This window comes from Falco biarmicus, chromosome 9 (assembly GCF_023638135.1).
Source record: "Falco biarmicus isolate bFalBia1 chromosome 9, bFalBia1.pri, whole genome shotgun sequence".
NCBI lineage: Eukaryota > Metazoa > Chordata > Aves > Falconiformes > Falconidae > Falco > Falco biarmicus.
In genome coordinates, this window is record NC_079296.1 from 42,984,141 (window position 1) to 43,004,144 (window position 20,004).

The 20,004-nt window shown below is 42.9% G+C and overlaps 2 protein-coding genes across 13 annotated transcripts in view; one reads left to right on the forward strand and one right to left on the reverse strand.

Moving 5' to 3' along the window:
- WAPL (WAPL cohesin release factor) overlaps positions 1-14,287 on the reverse strand; it is a 159,920-nt gene extending 145,633 nt beyond the window's left edge. Inside the window, exons 1-2 of the mRNA XM_056350716.1 lie at positions 14,151-14,287; positions 5,315-5,439 (exon numbers count right to left, since the gene is read on the reverse strand). The gene's annotated coding sequence lies outside the window, so the exon portion shown is untranslated. The remainder of the gene's footprint in view (positions 1-5,314; positions 5,440-14,150) is intronic.
- A 444-nt stretch (positions 14,288-14,731) lies between these two features.
- Positions 14,732-20,004, forward strand: part of LDB3 (LIM domain binding 3) — a 128,651-nt gene continuing 123,378 nt past the window's right edge. For 9 of the 12 annotated variants that reach the window (XM_056350724.1, XM_056350728.1, XM_056350730.1 and 6 more), the window contains exon 1: positions 14,732-14,868. The gene's annotated coding sequence lies outside the window, so the exon portion shown is untranslated. Of the gene's footprint in view, positions 14,887-14,923; positions 15,180-15,215; positions 17,624-20,004 lie in introns of those variants that run through there. The other 3 variants (XM_056350725.1, XM_056350727.1, XM_056350726.1) reach the window with 3 other exon arrangements.

A 20,004-nucleotide genomic window follows, 5' to 3' on the forward strand; every position in this document is an offset into this window, starting at 1 on the left:
AGCAGCTGTTCACGGAGCAGCCTGCTGGCAAAGGCAGTAGCAAGCAGTGTGAATTACCAGACAAGCTCTTCACCTCCATCGCCTCAAGCTCAAATTCAGGCTTGGGTCACAAGTGAAAATGTTTGGTCTGATCATAGAAGCAGTTCTGAAAAACTGCTGAGCAATCAGTCACTCTTGGTTCCGCAAAGAGGGTAGGTGTCAAGAGCCAGCATAATAAAAGGCTGTTACAAGTCGAGATTGAAGCACTACATAAGCCAAATTCACAAGTTGCCAATCTTACAAATTTTCACATATTGCAAGGGACCTTAGTCCCTGTGTTTTGCTGGCTGCAGCCTCATTTTCCATACTTGTGGAAACTGGTTTGCATCCACCATTGGACTAAAAAGTCATCATGGCATGTGACATTGAGTAAATTTTCACACATTCTCAGGTAAGACAGAGTAGCAAAAAGTGTTTTTCTTGAAGTCATATGCAAAACCAACAGCAAGTCTGACATTCAGAAAAAAAAATCAAAGGCCTCTCCAACACTTTTTGGGTGTTTCTACAGCTCTTTAGGGCATAACACGGGTAAGTTGCATGTGTTCCTGCCTTCCTCCATGTGACCAGTGCCATTTTTTACCTAGGCCATTCCAAGAAGTGCTGCAGTGTGTCCCTCACCCTCTGATCCCTCAGTGAAAGGTATTAACATCTCAGAAACGCTGACAGGGTATCGTTCTGTGTCTGATTCTGAAACCACTGTTTCCACAGGCCTCTATTAAGAGAGTGCCCTTATCTGCAAAGCAATGTTAGTATCAGACAATGGTATTTCAGTGGCTGAGCAACAGGTATCTCAGTTCAAACACTTGTGCTTGTAGCCTTGCAGCTGTTAATGTCACAGGAATGTGAGGAGTCTCATGTTATAAATAGGTTTATATAAAAGTAGTCTTACAACAAAGAAATAAATTATTAGTACTGTCATTCCCAGCAACTCGAGGCGTAAGCCACAATCCCATACACTAAATGTTTCATGTAGAACAACAAGATTACTATACCTTTCTTATCCCATGAAATGTATAGCCTAAATGCTCATTTCCAAACTCATGCAAAGTTCACAGTTGTCGAGATTTCCAAGTTGCCCTGTTTACATTCTTTCTAAGGACTCAGTAGACTCAGTAGATCTTCAGTGTAAGCTTAACAAAGCCAGAAAAGTTTCTCTAGAGCAAATCTAGCCTTAACAGTCTAATACAAAGCACAAACATTAGTAAGAAGATTTTATTTTGTAGGAAAATACTTCTTTTAGTTATACCAGTCCTGGCAGCAGCAGGGTTCTGCTGGAGACTTACAGCACAGGAATTCTATGTACCTGGCTCGCAGATCAAAGCAAATGCTGCAAGAGTCATGTCAGTGTAGGAAAATGCTAGTACATTTTCCAAACACTGGTATCACCTCACTGTGTATAGAGATCTCAGGATCTCATGATATTTAGACTACAAAGCTGGCCTCACAGTGGTTGGTTTGCACATTACCTACAAACACCTTGTGGCAATGAAATTGGCCCTCAAGATTAAGATTCATCTGAAACTGGGGGGCAAATAGGAGGCTGGGAAGAATGGAAAGGGATTCGTCCCTCTTTACAGTGAACTTTTCCTCCCTACCCTTCTGTGGGGTTTGGTTTGTGTTTTTTTCAAACTTATACAAACAGCAGTATTGATGCAGATTTAGTACCAAAGATTTTTTTGATCGCTTTCAGGAAAATCTTAACCAACCCTTGCCAAGGAGACTTAATGTGGGAGAACTTTTTTGAGACCCACTTTCATTTGGCCTACTACAATACATACCCTGCCATAATCCATCAGATGTATGACTCAGAAGCACAGAAATTCACAGCAAAAACTGCCTAAGTATGTCTTCTGATGATAACTGTAACTTGAGAGATGCATTTCTAGAAGCATCCTTTTTAACTTCATCAGGCTTAAGTCAAGCCTTAGGTACACTGTAGAGCTGAGTGAGCTGCAGCTCAGGTTAACTTGTCTCGGCACAGAAACACAGACATAACCTGAAAGTAAAGCTCATCATGTGCCTCTTAGTCCATTATTGTTTGGTGTTTTCTTTTATGGAGTCATATGTGATTTTCTAATATTAGAGTTTTTCCTGGAGACAGTTATCTTGTACATTAGTGACGGGAATTTTTATGATACAGCAGTTGCAGTATATGTTGCATTATATGAATTTGTGTTTCTTTCTTCCAAGAATCTGCTCTCAGTATTATCATCTAACTTCAGCATTCTACTTTGCTGTATTTAGCTTAAGCCAATAAAAAAATGAACACAATACACTTGTAAAAAAGTTAGCAAACCATGTTCTATCCTCTACGTAAAAACAAAGACATTATTCATTTCCCTTAACATTTAGACTTCACTGCGACTTACACAAGTGTACAAGAAGATGGTTCAGAAAAAGACACAAAAATCTGAGACTACATCATTGGACAGCACAAGGTCTCCCATGTAAAGTTTCATAAAGGACATTTCCTGAATAGGCCGTGGGACACTTATGGGTATACTTACAGTTGCTGTATGTTTTCCGTTGACTGGAAAAACAGAATGGAAAATACATACCCTTCCACGCAATGCCATGCCTGAAAGGTCACATATAAAGTGACTGTATGTCTAATGTAACAGCATTTCCTTCAAAAGCCCCAGTACTTTAAAAATGTATTACACATTCTCAGATGCGCTCTTTGGATTGGTATAATTGATTTTTTCGAAGTTTTTGAGATGCCTGAAGGTAATCATGTGCATAAACATCTACACGACTCCTCAGAACACACAACTGAAATGAAGGAGTTAAGAGTATGCTAGGTCAGTACTAAAAGCGACTGAATTTTTAAAATATTTTTCTGGTCTAGTATTTGCTGCTAACTCCATGGAACTGTACATTAATAAATCTCCTAAGTTTCAGATTTTTTTAAAGCCAAGGTTATTACTGATAGATGAGCTGGGCTGCAACCTGTATTGTTATTAGGCCTACTGTGACTTGATGTAGAAAGCAGTAAGCGCTTTGGTATAGCAAAACCTTAAGAAGATGAGAAAGGACAGTGCTGAGAAAATGCACAGAAGTTAGAATCAGAAGTTCAAGATTCTGGTGGGGTTTTTTCTATGTTTACTGTGTGACCTTGGGAAAATTATTTTCTCATAACTCAGTATTTCTACCTCTAAAATACAGATAACATGCTCTTCATCATCATGAGGCTACTTTCAACTAGCTTTTGCAGTTTGTTCCAGGATTCACAACTAGAAATAAAATTTTCTTTTTCCACTGTTAACATTTTCTTCCTTTACTATACAGTTATCAAAACGTCTAAACTATTCTATTACATATAAAAGTCAGAGGTTGTAACTGAAGGGGATAAGGGATGCATAGTAGTTCATTTTCTCTACAGGAGTTACTCATCAGAAATAATTTAGACGCCCACCCACCATGCTGACTTCAGCTATCATTTAAAGGTATATTTTACTTTGTGACATGAGTCAAGTAGAACCAAGCATTTTAATGGTAAAATGTAATTAATAAAAATATATATCATGCAATTGTGTACATTCTTTGATCAATGAGCCGATAAGTAAAAATGTATTCCCTTGAGAAGGCTGAATATTTAAAATCACTGGATCAAATTTTGCTCTACAGTACATAAGCAAAAAGGAAAACTTATCTGTGGAGAAGGTGCTGGAACAGATCTATGGAGAGAAACAACTTATTAACAGATGATATAAGAGAGGGATCCTTGAAAAAGGGCTGAGGCCTCATCAGTAAGGTTTGTCCCTTGGAGTCAGCAAAGTCAAACAGATAGTAAAGTGATTTTTAGGGATTTTTGCTCTGTTAATGGGGTAAAAATCATCAGTGGAAGAAAGGAGTCATTGACCAGCAGTGTCATCCAGGAAACAAGGGCAACATTAACATAAAATCAAACCAATAAGATTTTCACAGCCTTCCCTGGATACTGCCTAGAATGAAAATCAGAGATAACTGCATAGTGCAGTCTGCTCTGAACATCAAAGAGTTGTTTCTGTCCTGTCCAGACATAAGCAAGCCTTTTCAGAGCCAGCTTCTTAGTTTCATGCACAAAAGAGCTCCATTAATGTCAAAGGATTTAAAGCCGGGAAATTCACCAAAGTTTGAACTCCAACAAGTGTTAAGGATACAGTAAGGCTCAGCCATAAAAGGAAAGAATTAAGGAAAGAATAAGACTATAGTCTTAAAAACTTACAGAAGCATTTCCAGTGCCTGGAGCACAGGGCACTGGATTCTCTACAGTAACTGCCCAGTGCTGAGCTGTGGCTTTGAGGAAATCAGTTCTCCATCAGACTTTTACTAGTTTTAATATATACTAGACTGGTCATAGTTGTAAGCACATAAGCAGAAAACTGAATATACCTCAATGTTTTCGGCAATGCCTCTCCCCTTATTTGTCTATATTAGACATGTTATGCAAGGTCACTTAAAAAAAAGAAGAGGAAAATAAGAAAAACAGGTTTAAAAACAAACCAAGAAAAATTGTTTTTCTCTTTTTTAACCAAAAGTTTCAGATCTGAATTTAGAAGATCTTCCCCAGTGCCATTGCTCACCTTTACCTTGCTGTGCAGACTGTAGAGAGAACCTGCTCAGCTCAGTCCACATCTAGAGATTCTTCTAATTTTCTCTACTGCCAGCAATAAGTGACCAGTCAACCCTTCTCCAGTTAATTCCACAGGGCCAGAGGGCAGGCCTTTTCTTACCCTTTCCAAGGGCCTGGCATGAAATAGCTATTTCTCACCCCACTTCTCTCTGTAACCTTGATCTCTTGATTGCCCATAAGCCCAGGTCTCAGCTCCCTTCTACCAGGCAGATCCTGCAGTCAAGTATTCCTTGTCACTCACCTCAGAGTCAGTTCTGGAACAGTCTAGCTTTCAAGCCCTCCCAGCAGTATTACCATCTTCTTCCAGTTCTCACCAGTTCACGCTTCTAGTACCCCTTTCCAAGCAGTCCCCAACACCCTCAGGTGCCAAAGCCAGCATTAATTAAACACAGCCCCCTCCTGGCTTTTAAAGAAACCATGTATGCTTTCACCTTAGCACGTAAACAGATGGAGTCTGGGTTTATAATAATCCTCCTACTGTTATTTAAAAATAAGAATCCTTTTGATGCTGCTGTCCCCCGCTAAAGTCTCTGAGTAACAGACACACATGGCAGAACACTTAATGTATTGTACATTATTGTACACATAATGTATTGTTTGAGGTGTATTGATACATCTTATTCAAAGTGCTGTTTTCCAGACACACTGGTTAAAACTCACTTTCTGCTGCTGCTCAGTGAAGTAAGAGAACTTAATCTGATGAAGGACAGAGCTGAGGCAGTAGCATCAGGCAGCTCAGTGGTTGATCATATTCACTGCATAGATTCCTTCTGAAAATCATTCCTCTGAAAAAGAAAAAAACACACCAATCTTTCAGATCCTGGATCATTATCTTCAGTCAGATGAGAAATAAGTTTCATGCAGTAAAAGCTGTTCTCCTTGGGCACTGCAGAGACCATTTATTTCAACTGAAGGAATTAAAAACATGAAAACTCCAAGAAACGTCATGTGAAACTCCATTCCAATAAATCACATCCACTTTAATTCTTGCTTTACCTCAAATTGTCACAGTAGAGGATGGCCAAAGGCAAAGGAAGCAAAAAACACAATTCAGGATACCCATTAGCACTGCATCAAAATAAAGCAACTGTAAATACGCTAGGGAATCCTGAAGTGTTTCAAAACACAGTAACTTCACAGAAAACATGCCTCTTTCCCACTGTGGGCCACCATCAGAAAAGGAACTTAAGAGTTACCATCTTGTGTCAGACTTCTCCTTGCTTCTTTCACTGACTCAACCCTCCTTGATTTTTTCTCAGGTGCAGAAGCCAGACCATAGTCATTTCAGAGACAGGGCTAAGGAGGCCACAGTATGTTAGAGAGCTGCATCTTGCAGCTTCCCTTCATTGTGCTGTTTCCTGAAATAGAAAGAATCCCCATCACTGCTGAACCTGCTCCATTTTTACTGGGTCACAGCACAAAGGCAGTTGGTTAATTAGAGCAGGTAATGAACAAGGCAATAGTGTGAGCTGGCTGAATTCTAGCTTTTAAAAACAAAAATTACTGTAGGAATTTTCAAAATAACACAGCTGACTGTCCAACACCATTGGAAGCCATTTCTCAGAAACTTAGGATTTTGGGCTCAGATAAGATCAGTGCATTTCTGTTGCCAAAAGATGGCCACAGCCACATGCCTCACCAGAACAGCCATACAGGTAGGAATGGCACGATATCAATCAGGACTTGCAGCATAATGATTCAGCCACATGAGGTGGATCCTGATGGAAAGTGGGTTTCAGGGAGATGTAATTTCTCATCCACTATTTATGGAGGATTCCCTGAACAGAAAATCATGGCCATTAAACCACTTCACAGGGATCTCAAATCAATTCTGAATTTTTCAGTTAAAATGCTAAAACAAAACAAAAAGTCCCATGGCAATAAAGCAACATCCCCTACTAAGTACTTTGTGTCTTACTGATTACTCGCTTAAGATTTTCACAACACTAGTATTTCTTCCCCAGTTCGGGATCTCTCAGGACTGGAGACAGAGATTTGAAAAGGAACCTGTTTTGGCAAAGGACATTCAACTGAAATTCAGCAACTGAAACTCTTTGGAAGTCCCAGCCTAAGTACTAATGCAACGGTCCCAGCTATCACACATTCAGTGCAAATTACACTCTTTTTGGGTGATTTGGAAATTCAAGAGGACACCATAATGTTTCTGTTTCAACACGTGACTAACTCATAGGCACTTGCCTTTGCTTCCTCCCTCCAAGAGCTAGTGGCTTGGTTCCACTTAAGAAACATTGGTTCCAGCAGAATTCCTTGACTTCAGTTATAATTTGACTGTTATTATTTTACTTGATGTCAATTTGAAAGATCTCATCAAAAGAAAAAAGCTCATAACAGAGACCATATTTTATTGGAACTTTCATTCCAGTCCCTCTGCAATTGATAGCCAACATGTAAAGGGAAGGGCTGAGGAACAAAATAAGGAATAACAAAATGAGGAATAAATGGAATAAGGAATAAGACATTCCTGTTGACTTGTCCAGGAGCTCTGTTCTTGTTAACTCGTACATTCCTTTAAATGTGGGGGAACTGACTCAGGTTACTCATATAATAGGATCCTGAATTTGTATCCCACTTGTCCTCCACAAGTCCTAGGCCACTGAAACTCAGTTGGAAAGATTGGCTGACCCTAAACAAACGTTTTTATTATTGAAATAGCCAATAAAGCTACATCTTAAATTAATTTATTTTACTTACTGTGATTGAACAGAGGTATTCAAGAACATTTTTTGACATGGTGTGCTTTTTCTCCTAGTCCTTCATTCTGCTTACTGCATGAAAACATCATGCAAGTGCAAATTACATAGCCGATTTGCCAGTTCCCATCTTACATGAATTGTACTTTTCACATCTGACCATCAAGACATTCCCGATCTGTCTTCCTCTCAACTGAGAAACAATCTTCCTACACACCTTTCAAATAGGAAAAAATTACCATTTAGGAGAATCAAGCTAATCCAGCTAGCGTACTCCCTCACCCTGCCTGTCATGCTTTGAGTTCAGTTCCTGCTCTATTCCCAGCACAACTGAAAACACTAAGAAAGGAATGGAAAAATGTGTGAATGAAAACTGAGATGACTTTGGTTAAATCATTATTAAATAGGCAAATTCTCATCTGAAACAGTTCTGTCACTGTATTTTGTTGGAGCATTTGGCTACAGTCTCTTAACCGATGTTGAGTAGCAAATGTTTGCTTTTGCACATACTCTCTTGTGCAGATTTACGTAACTGGCAGGACAGATTGCTAGCATAAATGTATTAAATGAAAACTGTTGTGCTAGGTTTCAGTTTAGTTTGTTCTATTTCCCTTTTAACAGACATACTACTACAATAATAGCTTACTCCAGGTTATGTGTTGAGGTGGTGGTGTTAAACAGATTTACTTTATGCTTGAAAGTCCAGGAAAAATTCTGTGAGATGTTAAAAGGTGGGGTACCGAGATGCTACCCTTTGAAGAAAAAAAACATATACCAGCAGTCATTCTCCAGTGGCTGCCAAGTCTATTTTAAAATCATTATCTTTACCTGCAACTACAAAGTGTCCAAAGCATTACTTGTAAGCCACTGTGAGAAAAAATGCTGAGCCAGTTCACATGTTCTATTTACAATTAAATGAAAAATTCTCAGAAGTGTGTGTCATTTTGCTCCTCCTTTACTGCTTTAATGCAGTGAATGTATGTATCATCAGCAGAGTGAAATACTTGTTAATTCTGGTTTGTTAAAGTACATGAGCTGGGCAGTCTTTCTTCATTTGCGTAATCTAGAGGTCATATATCCCTTTATAAAATTATCTTTTAAAAGACTCTGGGAATGTGTATTTTAATGCTCAGACAATTTTTTAGAGCTCAAGGAAAAGTGGTGCTTGAGTAAGTATTTATTTGGAAGAGCCAACTGGCTCACAGTTTTCTCAGCTAAGTTCTTCAGACATCACAATTAAAACTGTTTCAACTGAAAAAATCATGAGATCAAGGCACCAAGTAATCAAACTGAACAAGACTGATATTCAGCTGACACTACTTTGTGGTAAGTATCAAAAACAATCAGTTTTGAGCTACAGTATGGCGTTAACTCCCTCTGTGACCTTGACAATCCAATTAACTGCAGTGCCCAAGTTTATCTGTGAATGGGCATGTCATTTACTCTTGGACTGATGCAACACAAAATTAGGAAGGTTTTGCATATTGGTTGCAAACTGTAACCTTTTGTCCATACTCAAACATAGGATTAGCAGTGCCTGTTTTAAGAAAGATGCAATGACAGATTAATCAGCCTTCAACTGAGAAATGCAGAGAGATATCAAGTGAAACAGGTGGGAAAAGATTCACCTTTCCCTTTATACAAATAGCATGCATTTACAACTGAATACTTAAGAGTTGAACAGCGAGCTAGAATTAAAAGGCCAACATTTATTTAGACAAACTAACTGAATATAGATCAAGTTTAAACTTCAAGAGAATTCCAGCTTTCCTTGTGTCTAAAATCAGAGCACAAGATTTGTGGAAATTGTGTAGTCGACACTGACATTTTGAGGCTGGATTGGCCCCAAGTATGAAAGCTGCCTGGCTTCTGAGTCAAGCCGCATTGCTGGGATTCATCCTGCTGACAGTTCATCTTGAATTACCTACTGCCATAACTCTGTCTTTACCCTGTACTAGGAATGTTACGCTAATAACGTGTCCCAGGGAAATGACAGGAACAGTCCAAGGAGGTTACCACATGGACAGCCTTCTTTTTATGTTTGAGCAAACTCTGGAGTTGCAATTCACAATATTTTATTGAACTCTGTGTAACGGCTTGACCTTTTGATTGGTTTATTTGCTTGTTTGTTTGCTCTTGTATATGGACAACATTAGGAACTTTGCAAAACTGCTAAGGTAAGACTGAAAATGGGAATGATGAGTCTCTGTCTTACAAGGGTAAAATTACCATAGTAGTCACTCTAAAAATATGATTCTCATCTGAGCTGCACTTGCTATGTTTTCCTAAGATTTTTCTGTAGAACTTCTGAACAATAAAATAATTTTGAAGATCCAAAATATTAGATTCTCCTGGCAGCTTTTTTTTTGCCGATACCAGAAATTAAGTTACCATCGCATGTGAATCAGACTGCTAACCGGACATAATTATATTTTAAAGAAATTCCTTCCAGTCTTTTATCAGAAGGGAAGTGAAAAGTGCGAGTTGTTCTGCAAAGTGCTCATTTATTCAGTAATGACAGAAAGAACAGACCACCGAATCTCCTGCCCCCTTACATTGCATGTGCAAAGGACAGCAAAAGTCAGAACCGCTAAGCAACAAGCAATCAGAATTGGAAAGGCCTTTTACTGAAGCTGTTAAGGAGTTTGGGTAAATGACAGTGCACATGCACCCCAGATCTGCACTCCTCTAAAGTTAGCACTTCGGTCTGAACAGTCACATTGAAGCCACCATAGAGAAATAACACCTACAGACCTTACCCAAACCAAAGGTAGTATCTTGATACTTACTTGATATTGATACAGAATTAGGCAGAGGCTCCCAGAAAGCCACACTCATTACTAGTTTATTTCTGAACTCAGAACCGTAACTCCTTCAGCAAGGCAGGGAATAAGATCCGATGTCAAAAGGATTCTCCTGGGAGAAACAGATCCTTATTTTCTGCTGCAGTGTATTCAGTTTACACGTTAATTCTCCTAACACCAGCACTGGTGAGGAACCCCTCAGTAGCTGAGAAGGCCAGCCCTGTGGGCAGCAATCATTCTTTCACATTTCCACCTGTGACGATTGTACCTGCAGTTGACAGTTACTGCAACTGAACTGTGCGGAGAGCTTACTAAAATGCCTCATAACCCTAACGAAACCATACTGCAGAAATTTGCAAAAAATGAGGGGCTTATTTACAATTAAAATATTACATATATATACAAACATGAGGAAAATTATATATTCATGAGATCTGTGACTGAACTGAGGATGAACAGCTAATGCCACAGTTGGGGAGATCAGATTGTGAGTAGAAGAAAGGACAAAAGACTTTGAGAAAGACTTGTGGAAAACTCAGAACTAGCTCTTGACAGAACTATCTAAATTTCACAAGAAAGGAAGTCCTCCAGGCTGGATCGAAACTCATGAGTTAATTAAGCAAATCACATTAAATGAGTAACAGAGAAAAATGCACAGTTGAATCTACCAGTAAGTTACTTTCCAGAAAGCAAACAGGGTTGTTTGGACAGTCTCGGTCTTCAGCTTTTTGTGCTAAGTGGTGTTCCTGAGGATGTTTCACAGAACTATTCCAAGGCCATTGGTAGGTCAGCAATGTATTTTGGAAATGTTATTTAAAATGCAAGTTTAATACTGTTACTAGTCCTTTCTAGAAAAAGAGGACAACAGATTCTGTCTCTCCACAACACAGGCACAAGTTTCTGGGAACAAGTTTGTAGGCTTTTTCTAAGAGTGCTGAGCAGGTAGAGCTCCCATAGTTTCAAATTCCCTGGCCTCAGAAGACCTAATGAGAAACACACAAGCTAGTGAATTTCACCCTGTTTTGAACAAAAACAAATACTGAAGCAAAACTGATCTGCCACTTACCAGAACAGGATTATGTGCAAATTTGTGGTCATCCTTGCTGATATACTTAACAGGGAGCAGAAAATCAGATTGCTAAAGGCCTTGTAAAGGTTCAGGTATAAGCCCTTAAATCTAAATAAGATTTTTTTCTATCATCATGTGTAGAATGGAATAATCTAACAGAACATCACCCTATTCGTTATGAAATAAACATAGCTTCCATCCATCTGGATCATGTTTTCCAGCCTAAGTCATCAATGATGCTACTTTACAAGGCTTGCCCATCTGCAAGAGAACTATTTGTGGTCATTTTGCAGCTTTTGTTATTTAAAGAGGTCTTCTAAGAGACAGCAGAGTTGGTAAGGAATTCAAAGGTTGACAAAGAGCTATACAGCTAACTCCAAGGGTAACAAAACATGTATTTCCATCCTGATACTCGTTAACACAGATCCCACTGCAAAAAGAAAGCCTCTGACAATCAAAATTCCTACCCCTTAAACACATTGCTGAGGGTCTGAGGAGGGTTTTAAATGCACACACATACAGCATATGATGAAACTAGTACAGAGCACACAGAAGTGCCTAGCCGTGTGCCACAGAAAGTCAAATCAGATTCTGCCCTGATTTATTCCCACTTAATCCTCCTAAAGAGAATCAAGTAGCCTTGATGCAAACAGGGTATGAACGTATACAAGAGGGAGGCTTACAGCACAGTAAAAATGTTATTCAAAGCTGAAAAATGAAATATCTCCTTACATTCCAAAGCTTTCTGGCAGATGAAGGAAAAGGTATTTAGGTCTTTTGTTATACCAACTTCAGGATCAACTAATCACTTACTTGAAAAGCACCTCATTGCAGTTACCCTCTGCAAATATCCATTACTTTCATTAACCGGTAGATATAGAAGTATCTATCATCATCGGAGTTGGTTAGCATAACCATTCGTAAATAAAGATACACTAAGTTTATAATAAATTGATTTGAGCAAATTTCTTACATTTTACCATACAATTTCACTGCTGCCTCAAGACTAATCTAACAGACAATGGTTCATAGTTCTGATTAATTGTATAATAAGAAACAATTCTAAAAAAATACTTCAGTATTTCCATGGCTCAAGGCATCAGTAACCACAAACAGGCACTTTAATATCAATTTTCTAATTGCTTTCTTTATTAAAAGACACATCAAATATATTGCTGTCAGCATAATAATTTTTTTTTTTCCTAATGAGATGTATAATTTTAGCTATGAATGAATTTTGTAAAAACTGGTATCTAATAATGCTGTTGAAAAGCAAGTGTTCTATAAAACTGACTGTAGACAATGCTATGGTACGCTTTTCTTCCTTTCACAGCAACCATCCTGTTATTTTCTGTTTTGTCGTACTTTGGGGGGGAAAAAAAGTTGCAAGGTTTTTGGTTTTACAATCCGTGGTAAAACCGATCTGCTCTGTATGCACATTGACTTAGATCTGACACACCTTTCACTTAAACTGCGCTGCCTTGCAACTATTGATAACTTCAGTGCTCTGCGAAAAGCAATTTATTCCGGCATTCGACAAGATGCAAAATGTTTCCTTTGGGGGTGTAAGCTGACTTGTCAGTGGGATATTTTTGCAACTACCGTTAAGTCACAATCCATATGGCTATGAACTTTGGCCAAATATAAATACAGAAATAATTTAGACCACGATTTCCTGGCCTGGTCTGTGCATCCCGTGTATTGGACCAAAAGAGCCTACTTAATATGCATCACAGTCAGCACTCAGGCACAGTGCACACGTGGAATAGAGACTTCAGGTTCTGTAAGACACGGGGAATACTAAATCACAACGGCCGTTCTTTTAAGTAGGTTAGAGCTGCGTTGAGAAAGCGCTGCGAACGCTCGTTGCGCATTTCAGCGGTGCCATTCCTGGATTTATAATCAAAAACCCCAGGCGACACAGAGGCACTGTCGGGACTCTCATCGCGAAGGCTTTGCTGACGGCTGTGGCCCGGGAGCCCCGGCAGGGGGAGGCGGCCCTGCCCCCGCGCCCCACAGCTCCGGGGGCGCTGCCGGCGGGCGGCCCGGGGAGGCGCCTGTCCCTGGTGCTGACGGGGCCGCCGCGCCCGCCGCCCCCCGCCCCGCCCGCGCCCCCGGCCCCGCGCTGCCGGGCCGCCCACAGCCAGGCCGCGCGGGGTGGGTTCCAGTGTGTTCAGTGCTTCGGAACAGGCGTTTATTTGATTTGATTTGATTTGATTTGATTTGATTTTTAACGAACTCATAAAGCAGTGGCTCAGCCACTTTCACTCTTTCTGGAAGATACCTTTGGGAGCGTAATATTAAAAAGCAAATAATCGCATGTCACTGCTGCATAGAGGGGTGTACGTAGTGAGGAGCTTGGGTCTTGACAAAACAGCGGTCACGGTCACCCCAAGGCCGAGCAGCTTAACTTCAGTTGGGCAACGGCGCTCTTCATTCTCTATTTTTCTGAAAATTGTCTTCCAAACCCCCTGTCTCCTCTTGGGCAGCCGTTTTAACTTTTCTGTTCAGTTCAAACGACCATTACCTACCGACACCAGGAACCACTGGGGGAATAACACAACTTCACCTCCACTTTCCGAGGGAACGCGCCGCTCCCACACGTGCTGGGGGGTTCGCGGGGGCGGGAGGCGGCCGGCTCCCCGCTCGCCAAGCGCTCAGGCACATGCGCAGGGCACCGCCGGCAGGCGCGGAGCCCGCTGTCCCTGGCGGGCAGTGGCCGGCAAGCCGGGGCAGCACCCGCCTCCCGCGCCGCCTTCTAGAACGTTCCGAGTCCCTCAGGAGGGCGCCCCCCCCCCCCCCCCCCCCCCGCGGCCGCCGCCGCCGCCGCCGCCATGGCTTCCCTCGCCGCGGCCCTGAGGGCATCCAGACGCGTAACGCCCGCTCCCACCCCCCCCACCCCCCCCCGATACCTGCTCCCCCGGCGCGCAGCCGAACCGCTCCCCACAGCTTTGTGTCACCGTCCTGCTCTGCCACCGGGGCCGAGAGGTGATCTCCGTTCAACAACGGATTTTGTTACAAAGTGCTCGGCCACGGCTGATAACGGTTTCTCGGCTAACGGCCACTCCGCCACCACCCGCGGCGGCGAGCCCCCTCGCGCTCCTGCTCTCCCGCGCAGCGCCCCCTGGCGGCGGCCCCGCGCGCGGGCGGGCTCCCCTCAGCGCGGCGCCCGGCGGGCACGGGCGCTACGGGCACGCCACGCCCACGCGCGGCGGAGGCGCCCGGCAGGTCCGCGGGCGCGTTACGGGCGCGTTACGGGCGCCCACTCGGCGGCAGCGGCGCCGCCCTCGTCGCGGGAGCGGGTGGTGCCGCCGGCGCCGCCGCCTCTCCCGCCGGGGCCGCCGCCTCGCTCGCCGGGGCCGCCCTCTGGCCGCGGCCGGCGCGGGGGGATGTCCGTGGGTGCGTGTGACCGCAAGCGCCGCCCGCTGAGGGCAGCTGCTGCGGGGGCGGGAACCTGCGCCCGCCGGCCCGCTCGGGCGCCTGGCGGCGGGGGGAGCGGCCGTCCCACGCCTGCCGACACCCCCAGCCCGCCCGTCCCACCCGCCGCGGCGCGGCGCAGCGAGGCGGTGCGTGGCCGGCGGTAGCGGTGGGCGCCCGGCCGGCCTAGAGTTACCGGTTGCGCTGCTCGAGGTACGGCAAGTGGGCAAGGTGGGTGGCGCCGCGGCGCTGAGGGAAGGAGCGGCGGCGGGCGAGGGGCCCGCTCCGTCAGGCAGCGCCCCGGCGCCCCGCGGCTGCGGGAGGGAGCGGGCTCCCGCTAAGGCCGGCGGAAGGCGAACGGGCAGGAGGCAGGCGCCGGGCGAGCCGCAGGCGGCTGGCAAGGGGCAGGCTGGCGAGCGGGAGCCTCTTGCCGCCTCGAAAAAGTCTCCCTGCGGGTTTCAAGAGTTTCCCCAGTGGCAAACGTTGCCCGGTAAAGCCTTTCCTGGGAGGGCAGGAGCGAGCAGGTGGGTCATTTGTCTGAAATCTGACTGCTGGCAGGCGGCTCAGTTTAAGGTTGAATCTTGCATCCTTGGGCGTATGCGCAGGGGCACGCCGCTGCCTCAGCGTCCTGTGGTGATCCTTGAGGAATCTCTGCAATGGACACTGTACACTGACCGTGCAGGATCCCCTCTTCTAAGCTTGCTGTACATCGATTGTGCTGTGCCAAACCACCGGCTCTCTGGAGGCCAGCCGACTCCGTGCAGGTGCTGTGACACCGATGTCATATCACAGCTCAGGCCCTGGTCTGTGTGGAGCTGACAGTGACCCGCACATAGACTCTTAAGCCACTTTTTGGTGTGTTCGTGTTGGTTTGGGTTTTTCTCCTTTGCTGTTTTCTCCTGTAGGACAAAACCGTCAATTAGAATCCCCTGCAGCAAGGCACAAATTACAGTAGTCACAGCATTGCTACAACTTTTCCTGGTTTCAGCCTGGCGTTGGGGAACAGTGATAACAACAGAACGGCAGTGCATTTAGCAACCTTCTTCTGGTTCAAGTACCTGCATTAGAAACCGAGCCCTTCATTTTAATCCAGTTGCTGCTGTCGACTCATTTTGTGACCGAAAGCTGGTAATCTAAGCGCTATGGTTACATATGTTAAAAGGATGTGGTAACAACAACAGGTGTTGAGGTGTTCTTTACCTTAAAAAAAGACATGGGATATCTTGGCAAGGTAGGCGCCATAGAAGTATTAAGTATTACATGCTGTAGTGGGTGCCTTTCAAAACAATGACTGGAATGCTGGTGAGGTGAGAACTTGGTAACATACGCTTAAAGCCTTTTGGTAATACAGGGGCAAAAAAGTCACTTAAAACAGTCTGGACAGGTATCTTTTCCTCTTCCCTCAGCAGCCTGTCTCTCCACAGGTATGGTTTCCAGTTTAACATAGTTACCAAAAATCTTCAAATCTTCTAAAGGTCATGTCTGACTACATGTCATGACTACTATGATATATAGGCAGTCTTTTATGGTAGTGGAATGAGGTCATGGCAGGAAAAAAACCCAAAACACCTAGCTGAAAAAGTAGTGTGAAATGTCATTTTTCCGTAATTCTGAAAGTAGTTATGGAGGAGGACCTAGAGGTGAGGGTAAACAGCAGATACGATTAATTGGTAAGGTGATCCTGGCAGCAGCAAACAGCCAAAGAGAAAACGGTTTCAGCTCCATTTCTGAAGGGATTGTGTTACAGAGAAGGAAGATAATACTCCATCATTATACTGCTGTAGCATATCTCCCCAGCAATACTATACTCTGTTGGGACCCACAAGCCACATTACTAGAAAGGTATCAACAAAGCAAAACTTGTTGAAGCCAAGCATGATAAAAAATTTAACTTCTTAAGAAAGGTCAAAATACAGGATTTAGGACAACTTGATAAAGGGACTAGTAAGAACTCAGAAATACAAGGTTCTGTGAGAACTGAAGTATTTTGATTAAATGGGTGAAACAAAGCTGTACATGGAAGTACAAATAGGATTAGCTCAACTTAGTTCAGAGCTCAGCAGTGAAGGAAAGGAGACATCAATGAGCTCTTTTGCATTGTATAATAGTCTTGCTTTGGAAGCAATATTGAACTTGTGCTGAACCTGTGGGAAAAAAAATCTTAGCTCTCAGTAATTTTATATTCAATTTGACATTGGCAAGGAAGGAATTGAGAGCTAAAAAGCCTTTACATTTCTAATGTGTCAGTTTCAAATTCTTTAGCACTGATTACCCATTATATAGTAAACGTGCTGTTTTGTCCTGTGGATTGCAATGAAGATCAGTCCTCAGATACAGCTGTTGTTTCCTCATTATTCCATGTGGAATATAATTAACATTGGGTTAATTCAAAATTTTGGAAAACTCTAGGATTGCATACATCAGACATCTTGTTCAAAGCTTGAATTTTCTTCATGAAAGTGTCTAGGTGAGTAGTTTCTTCACATGCTCCCAATCCATTCTCATTGCCTTTCCAGTCTTCTGGAAGACTGATAATCTTACTGGGGACAGTGCAGGAATCCATGGGACAAGAAGGACACGTTTGTCATAAAGCAGAATGCTGCTTTCTCATACCGCCACTCCCTCAGTTGAGGGTGACTGAAATGAAGGCCAATATTTTTGTCTGAGTTTTTGTTTCAAAGGCATGTTTATCCAGCTTGTTGAAGATCTGTTTATCAAAGAAGAAATTATTGTTTATTCCTCCACAGGGAAAGTCTTTCACTTGCCTGAAGAAAAACATTAAATGTTGAAACCATGACCTTGCATGAAATCTTTTTATAAGCCAAAGATGCATAGTCTATTGCAGATCAGAAGTCAGACTCAAGCAATCTAATTCTGAAATGCCTAATGATACAACCTTGTTGCTGCAGTAACAGTAATTCAAGGCTCTTCTATGAGTACATCTACCGCTGCAGCTAAAATATAACTGGTGAGTAATGTGGCCAGCTTAATGAAGTAGTAGCAACTTGAACAATTGGAATTTCCATTACTTGTTTCCTTCCACCTTAATTTAGCGTTGACACTGGTGGGTTTTATTTCATTCGTTTAATGGCTATGCACTCCCAAGCATGCAGTTGTAGCTTTCCTAAAGTCAGTTCACCGTAATACAACATGGTCTCCTAGCATATGTGAGTTGTTTCTGCTGGTGTAACACCTCTGACGTAGTTGTGGAAGGACAGCTCTGCTCGGGCTCTGAGGCATTCGCTGTGGGGGGCAGCACTCTCCTCTGCTGTAGAGCCTGCAGAGCCTGGTACCCATCCAGCTTCCTCACAACTGTTCCTATCTGTCAGCTGGGTGATAGCTCAGCGAGGGACCTGCTGAGCTCTGGACAAATTTTTCTTTTGATATCTGCAGAGAAAATGTTACCCTACTCCTGGAATATGTTTGGGGTTTTTTTCTTTAAATGTCATTCCTTACACCGGTGACCCTATCTGACTCAGCACAACTTCTGTCTGAAGGAAGGAACTGCAAGCAAATCCTAGATTTTGACGTAGCTGGAGAACATAGGGAAGAAGGTACACCAAGAGAAAAAAAAATGTTGTTATTGAAGCAAACAAAAAATGATTTTTTGAACAGTCTAACAGGCAGTTATGTAAAGCAACTAAAACCTCATCTAAACATCACAAGGTTCACTGTGTTCTGCTAGGTTTGTGCTGGTAGCCATGATGGCATGGTACCTGCTGCACAAATGTAGTTCCTGGGTTTGCTCAGGATATTTCACAAGGTGAGAACCCTCGTGTCTCTCACCTTTCAAAACAGGGTAGGGTTGAAACAGTCATCTGGGCGGATCACTTTCTTACTTACTTACAGGCTGATTGTATTAAGTCTGTAGAAGACAAGTGAGACCTATGATAGAGTGTCCCCAGCTAATGGAGTTGGGTTCTACGTGACTACATGCATGAGCTTCTTAACTGTTCGCACTTCTTTGTTAGGTACAGAACATTCCCCAGGCAGGCAGAGGGGAAACAAACACAGGATTGAAAGGACTTAAGAGAAGCCCAGAGAAAGAAAACTCTGAAATATTTTTACTCCCAGGTGCACTTGGTAGTGATAGTGCAGGCATGTGAAAGAGGTCCTGTTGTCTGGAAGGGGAATGTTGGCCAGAGCACCGGCGTAGCCTGTACACTTTCTTTTTAAAAGTGCCAAGCTATGCTGAACATTCATGCAGACACAGACAGAAAGGAAAGGAGTAGGAACAAGTGACCTCAGTTTAACATTTCATTCAAATGACAGTGCCCCTAACGAGATTATCACTCTAGTTTCCTAGCACATCACCCAGCCTGAAGGATCTCACAGATCCTTTCAGATGTCCTAAACTGATAAGCAAATGGCATGTTACACATGTGAAAGTAGGATAGAAGCACGAGCCTTAGATTAAACAGCATCTCTGTTTCTTGTTTCTTAATGCGTAGTTCTGTTCAGCTTGCTGTGCAGTTCTATTCTGTTCTGGGTTTTGCTTCATACTCACGCCCCATTCTTTTTCCTTTAACACAAATGACTCAAGATTTAGGTACAGGAAGGTAATGGGCACAGAATTCACAGTCCGTAAAAACATATCCTCTCTTCTAATACTTTTTTCTGTGATACTGTCTTTACTAGTGAAGCAACGATTCACTGTGCTTGTCTTATTCCTGGTTTTATTCCATTCTGAACCCTTGCAGTGGAGCCAAGAAAGAGCACTAAAAACCAGAAGTGAATTCCCAGGAAAAGGAAAGTAATAGTGCAATGAGGATTTACCTTCAATCTTTAATGTGTGCATGTGACCTTCTAAAAAAATAAACAAACCCAGTGCTAGTGTTTAGAAATGGAGCTACTAGATAAACTGGCAGGCCTGAAAACTGGCATTTGAAGTGCAAATCGCATTTTGTCTCCCTTCAAAGTCACCATCCAAACATCACTGGTTCTGGACTCATATAGGGTAGGTTACAAATGCTGTTGATGTAAATATGCCCTAGAGGTATTCGAGAGACACCAGTAACCCATTTTCTTTTAAAGCTGTGTCTTGCTATTTGTTTTGTTTTGGGCCAGTTCTACTGGCTTAGTGTAAGTTTCATTTAAATCTGTGTGAATTGCTGTGGTTTAATTTGGATGTCTGACTAAAAAAAGTGGTTATGTGGTTTAGTCTAGTGTCTGTGCAGAGCTTAATTATTCCCTTGTACAAATGGCTTTTCTGCCACTGTGAATACTAAACAGACACATTGTCTCATGGTTTTTGAAAAATTATTGGTCATCTCCTTAGAGAAAGGCTGAGGCCCTGGTAGTGTCTGCTCTCTGCCATTTCACCATCAGTTTTTCTGTCACGTTTTAAGG